The sequence below is a fragment of the Podarcis filfolensis genome (genome assembly GCF_964270895.1).
Source record: "Podarcis filfolensis genome assembly, chromosome: 14".
Classification (NCBI taxonomy): domain Eukaryota; kingdom Metazoa; phylum Chordata; class Lepidosauria; order Squamata; family Lacertidae; genus Podarcis; species Podarcis filfolensis.
In genome coordinates this window covers 34,231,019-34,237,950 of record NC_139616.1, presented here as the reverse complement: position 1 = coordinate 34,237,950, position 6,932 = coordinate 34,231,019, and positions in this window count along the sequence as shown.

The following is a 6,932-nucleotide window of genomic DNA, read 5'->3' as shown; positions in this document are numbered from 1 at the left end:
TCTGCCGCTGAAACAGCAACCCTGTGCTCTGTCTCCTCTTCCCTAGCAATATGCATTACTGCAGCTTGTGTGACCTCCCGGTCATGAGTAGGTGGTGGAGTTGGGCTGTATGTGCTGGCCCTGCCTGCTATATCTTCATCCTCTGTCCTTACACTCTTCTCTCCAGACCTCCATGCCTTTGACGGGAAGTCTGATGAAGTGGGGAGCTTGCAGGTGCATATACCATTCCCCCCTTCAGACCTTCTGCTCAGTGTATAGAAGTGGGCTTTCAGTGGGTCTACTCTGAGTAGGACTAACCTTGACTACCACCCATAGACTCCAATAACAGATCAGCAAACGCAAGTATGGCATTGTCTACTCTGCCTGGCTGTGGTTGTCTAATTTCATGCATAAGTTTTTCACATCACCTGCCAGCTGATCCTTTTAGCACAGCAGGAGAAGGGTTTTTTGTGACAGTTGGGGGGGGTCCTATTTCCTTCCCTTTGGAGCCTGAAAAGGACTACAGAACTTGTGTTTCAGTTGGTTGGGCCCCTGAACAACAGCTCTCTGCTTAAAGCAAGGATAGGGAATAGTGTTGATCAAGCCAATATGGTCCATGGTCAGCAATGAAGGGAGTTGAAGTCCATCAACTTCTGAAGGGGCTACAGTTTCCCCATCCTTGACTTAAGACGGTGGGAATGCCCTGCAACATTTTGCTGCAGGCCCTGCTTGTAATACCGAGTTCTCTAAAGAAACCTTCTGCAAGTTCAGCTTTATTTTTTATTTTTTTTGTAAAATATTTATTGAGATTTTACATAAAACAAAGGTTTACAGAATAAAAAGAAAACATATAAAAAGAGATAAAAAAGAAAAAAACATACAAAAATACATAAAAAAGAAAAAAGAGAAGTAAAAATCCAAAATGCAAAAAACGAATAAATAAATAAAAATTAAAAACAAATCCATTTTTTTGTATCTTCAAACTCGTTAGCTTGTTTCTTTGACCTCCTCACACCTCCCCCTTTTGTATTCCCATTTACATAATCAAATCAACAAATCCTTACCCTCTTTCATTTATCTTAACTCTATATCTTAACATATTATAACTCTATATTTTCATCCATTATCAATCCATTTTTGCATATTCTTATTCACTTTGTTGCTAATGCCACTTGTTTTCAATCCAACATCATTTTAACATTCATTAATTTTACAGTGTTTATGCAGATAGTCTTTAAATTTCTTCCAATCTTCTTCCACCAACTCTTCTCCCAGGTCTCGGATTCTGCCAGTCATTTCCGCCAACTCCATATAGTCCATCACCTTCATCTGCCACTCTTCCAGGGTGGGTAAATCTTGTGTCTTCCAATACTTTGCAATAAGTATTCTTGCTGCTGTTGTTGCATACATGAAGAAAGTTCTATCCTTCTTTGGCACCAATTGGCCGACTATGCCCAGGAGAAAGGCCTCTGGTTTCTTCAGGAAGGTATATTTAAATACCTTTTTCATTTCATTATAGATCATCTCCCAGAAAGCCTTAATCTTTGGGCTTATACTCAGTTTTCGGTATAAGCGTAATATAAGCTTCTTTCCACGACTCTGGCGCTTTTTTCCCCTCCAAAATTTCATTACAGACCTCCTTTAGTGGTTGAATTAACCAGTCTTTCAAAGTTCTATAGTATTTTGAGGTTAAGCCATCCGGCCCTGGAGATTTACCCAACTGCATATTCTGAATGGCACCTTCTACCTCCTGTTCTGTAATTTTGTGGTTCAGCATTATCTTGTTTTCTTGAGAGATTTTTTGTAATCCATTTGTTTTTAAAAATTGGTCTATATCAAACTCTTTCTGTGGCCCTTGTGTATATAACTGTTTAAAATACCTCTGGAAGCATTTTCTAATTTCCACTGGATTCTGAATGTTCTTTCCTTCCACTTCCAAATTAGTAATAGTATTGAGCTTTTGTCTTTTTTTCATTTGCCAAGCTAGCAATTTTCCACATTTGTTAGCTGATTCAAATGTCCTTTGTCTCATTTGTTTGATTTTCCATTCAATTTCCTGATTCATCATCTTCATATATTGCACTTGATATAACTTTATGTCTCTCAGAATCTCTTGTGATTTTGGTTTCGCTCTTAGTTTCTTCTCGCTCTCTTTTATTTTTCCAAAATTTTATCTTTTTTCTCATTTTGGGCTCTCTTCTTTATTGTATTCTGTTGAATCAGAAACCCCCTCATAACTGCTTTACTTGCGTCCCAGATTATTCTATTTTCAGTAGTAGTATTCAAATTTATCTCAAAATAGTCTCTCAAAGTTTTTTGGGCCTTCTTGATAACCTCTTGATCTCTAAACAAGGTGTCATTCATCCTCCATCTGAAGGAATCGATTGGTGTTAGTTTCATCTCCATTTTCACAGCATTATGGTCGGAGCAAGTTTTTGGGCAAATTTCCACTTTTCGAGTCTTAGGTGCCAGTCCTCTAGTTATCCATATTTGGTCAATTCTTGTCCATGTCATTTTGGCTTCAGAGAAGAATGTTCCCTCTCTTCCTAAGGGGTTCTTAATTCTCCAAATGTCAATCAAGTCCATATTGTCAGTCAGTTCAAAAAAAGTTTTTGGTAGTCTGCCATCTTTAGTTACAACCTGTCTCTGCGACTTGTCCATATTTGTAGATACCACTCCATTCATATCTCCCATCATAATAATGTTGTAATTCATATAGTCCAACAATGTCTCATGCAATTTCTTTAAAAAATTCAGATTTCCCCTCATTTGGTGCATAAACTCCTACTATTAAAAATTTTTCTCCTTGTGATTGAATTTTGATTGCCACAAATCTTCCTTGGTCATCTTTAAAAACGAATTTTGGTGATAGGCTCTCCTTTGCATAAATAACAACTCCTCTCTTTTTAACCTTATCCGATGAAATAAACTCTTGACCCAATCTTTTATTAATCAATACTTTCCTATGTAGCCTTATCACATGTGTTTCCTGTAAGCAAATTAAGTCCAATTGTTCCTTTCTCAATAAATGAAAAGCTTTCCTCCTCTTCTCCGGGGAGTTAAATCCATGAATGTTCCAACTTAATAATTGCAGAGACATGGTGTATTTATTCTACTTTCCTCCAACTGCTCCCAATAATTCCTCTTGTCCTGACGGTGGTATCACTTTTTCTAACTTGTCCAATCCCAAAGGTGGTGGTACTATGTCTAGTACTCCTGGTTTTAAAGCTCTTAGCTCTACAACTTCTTTTTGCAGGTCGTCTTCGTGTTCTCTCAAGAATTTTTCTTTATCTTCCACTGATCTTATTTTAAACTTTTTCCCTTTAAAGGTAAAGGATAGGCCTTGGGGGAATTCCCACCTAAAAATGGTTCTGTTTCCTTTCAACAGGGCCACCAAATCTCCGTAATTAGACCTAAGGTCCAAAAGATATTTCGGAATGTCCTTGAATATCTCCACTCTTGAATCGTTTATTTCCAAGGTCTTCTGGAAGTGCAGACTCAGTATTTTGTCTCTCTCCTCTTTTGATCGGAGGGTAATCAGACAGTCTCTCGTCCTGTTCTTTCTCCCTCCTCTTCCAAGTCTAAAAGCACTTACTATCTTAAAATCTTGCTTGTCATCCAGGTTCCAAAAGCCTGCAAATTCCTGTGTAAGAAAATCACTTAGGCTGTCTTTTTCAAGTTCAGGGACCGCCCTGATCCTCAGATTAGTCTGTTTCTCCCTCAGTTCAATCATGGACAAAAGCGACTGATGGTCCCCAAGCTGTTTGCATATCAGTGTTATTTTTTCCTCTACAGCCGCTGCTTTTTCCCATGCTTCCTCTGCTATCTTTCGATTAGAAGTAGATTCTTGCAGCAGTTTTTCAATGGATTCTGTATTGGAGTTCACCTTCTGCCCCAAGATGTTAATGCTAGAAGTATTCTGGTCAATTTTAGTTGTCACTTCAGTAATTTGTTTGCTTAATTTTTCCAATGTTTCATAGATTTTGTTTAATACTGAAGTAAATCCCTCTTCAGAGGCCATTCCTTTTGATCCAGCTTGTACAGGATCTTCCCCCTGTGGTACAGGAGGGCCGGAAGCAGATGCTCTACGCTGCTGGGATACTGCACTGGTCTGCTGTAATCTGACCTTACCCGATCTTGTTACTTTTTCTTCCATTACACTTTGTCTGAGAATCAAGGTCAATCCCACGGCCAAGGCTTGTTTTGCAGTGGAAATTCCCAAGCTAGTTGAGAGTGGAAAATTCCCCAAGTAGTTGTAACAATTTCAGTGTTCCTCTAGGGGGACACAATAACAGTCAATAGTCTTGCAATAGAATATCTTTTCCAACTTTTCCAAAGTCCCCCTTCAACAAAATAGGCAACAGTTTCAAGTCCAAAGAAGCCCTTTAACAAGTATCTCCCTTGCAGAGCTAGCTGTCAAAAAGTTACATTGTCCATAAATAGTGCGACTCTCAGTACAAAAGTTCTAATGATCCTGGCAATCCGTTCCCAGGGATTAAGTGGTGGTCTTTATTCCCTTTTCTCTCCTTCTTGTCTTTTTTTTGCAGGCAAATAAATTACTTTCCTCTCTTCCCTCCCCTCTCCTGCAATTCAGGGAGGGAATTCTTTTGCTTTGACGTTCGGATTTAAGGCTTAAAACGCAACTCTCCAGGTCTTAGCTTAAACAGTCTTTGCTTTGATCTGTATACAGAAAGCGGAAGGCGGACTTCCTGTTTACACCTTCCCGCTTCAGTGCCAAATTAGTCCCTTTTTTTCCTTTAATCCCAATCTTTAAAACTTCACCTACTCACGGGTAGTTGTTTAATAACCGAATTGTCACAGGAAAAAGGTCAGCGCTCTCCGGCAACAGCTGCGCGGCTTCACTCCACGGAAAGAGCAATTGACTCTCAGCACCGCGCCGATCTCCCCGTTACGCTCCGGACCCCCTCACAGGGTTCCCTCGCAATTTGGGGGGGCGCTACAGGTGCCCGCCGAGTCCCACGGTCACAGGCTTCACCCGCCTGTGATTTTCAAGAGGGTCCCCGCTTCGCCGTAGCGGCAAGACCCAATTTCCGCGGAGCTTCTCCCTCCAGACTAGAGGGAATCCGCCATTGCCGATGGCGCCGCCTCCGGAAGTCTGCAAGTTCAGCTTTAGTTCCTCCTGCCTCTTTTCTTCAAATAGCACTAATGCGAATACAGAGTGGTCTTCCAACTGCAGGTGTTAATGTCACTCATTATTTGACTCATGCTGTTGGGAATTGTAGTTTAAAATATCTGGAGTGCTCCACCTTGGAAAGCTGTTGCAGATTGTAGCCTTGGCCTTTTCCATCATGCCCAGGAACATCTTTTTTCTCTCCTGCCCACACTTTTGGCTTTGTGTAATATATCTTAACTGAGGAAGACTTTTGTGAAGCTTGAAAGCTTGCTCACTTCTGTGTTGTGACTTTTTGTTTGGCCCTATTAAAGCCAATGGGAGAACATTTGAGCATAGCTGTCAACATTTCGCTTTTTTAAAGGGAAATTCCCTTGTTCCGAATAGGATTCCTCACAAGAAAAGGGAAAAGTTGACAGCTATGCATTTTAGTCTCCCAGAACAGTCTGCAGCTGATCTGAAGGTAACCATTACTGGGAAAAGGAACTTCAAAGGCAGACTGTGAAGCCTTTGAATTGCAGTATTTCAAGAGGTTCAGTGCTATCACTTGTGGGCTGAAGGACTACAGCTACCTGCCCACTATCCCTTTAAAGCACATTCAAGGCACATTCTTTCCTCAAATAATTCAGGGCTCTAGTTTATATCTCACAGAGCTACAATTCCCAAGAACCCCTTAACCAACTACAGGGTCCATAATTTTTTGAGGGGGGGGGAAAATGTGTTTTAAAGATAAAGGCTGTGTACACACTATATCATGCTACATGTCTTAAATGAGTTACTGATGAAGGATTGTGCTATCAAACATTTTGAGTGAGAATGGTTTGCTTAGGTTTATTGCATTTTTTAATTGCTTGTCACAGTGAAAAGCCTCCGAGTGATCTACAAAAAGAATAAAATACATACTAAAAATGTGTAAGCATCCAGTCACTGGTACCCAAATGTCCACTGCAGGGGGTGATGTCTTTGCTGCCAAAATGACAAAGTTGGTTCCAGGAAAGCCTCCCTGGAGAGAGCACTTCCTAGGGGTGGGGATCTACTACAGAAAAGGTTTGTTCTATCATTGCTACCCTCTAGACCTCCCTTGGAGGAAGCATGCAAAAAATGGCATATGACAATTTCAGGGTCCATATGGATTCATAAAGGGAAAGGCAGCTTTTTGGTTATAGGTGTTCTGAACCATATACGGCTCTAAAAGTCAATACCAGCACTTTTGAGACCAGAAACAAATTGGTGGAGAGTGCAGTCAGACCAGAACCAGAGTAAAGCATTCATGTTTTGTCCCCGTTAACAGCCTAGCAGCTGCTTCCTGCACAAGCTGTTGTTTCCTAGCCAGCCTCAAAGGCAGCCCCATGTACAATGTGTTGCAGTAGTCTAACCTGTTAAATAAGGCAATTGTCACCACCTGTACTTTTTTGTGCTTCTTTTCCCTCTGACCTCACTTTGCAATCCTCACAAACATGTACATTTGTACCTTCATCAGGCTATACCATAAATGTGTTAGTCTTAAGGGATCCCAAAACTATTTGATTATACTTCTTCAATGTTTGGATTTCTCCCCCTAATGGGCCAACACTTGTTTAGTCGTGTCCGACTCTTTGTGACCCCATGGACCAGAGCATGCCAGGCACTCCTGTCTTCCACTGCCTCCCACAGTTTGGTCAAACTCATGTTCGTAGCTTTGAGAACGCTGTCCAACCATCTCGTCCTCTGTCATCCCCTTCTCCTTGTGCCCTCCATCTTTCCCAACATCAGGGTCTTTTCCAGGGAGTCTTCTCGTCTCATGAGGTGGCCAAAGTATTGGAGCCTCAGCTTCAAGATCTGT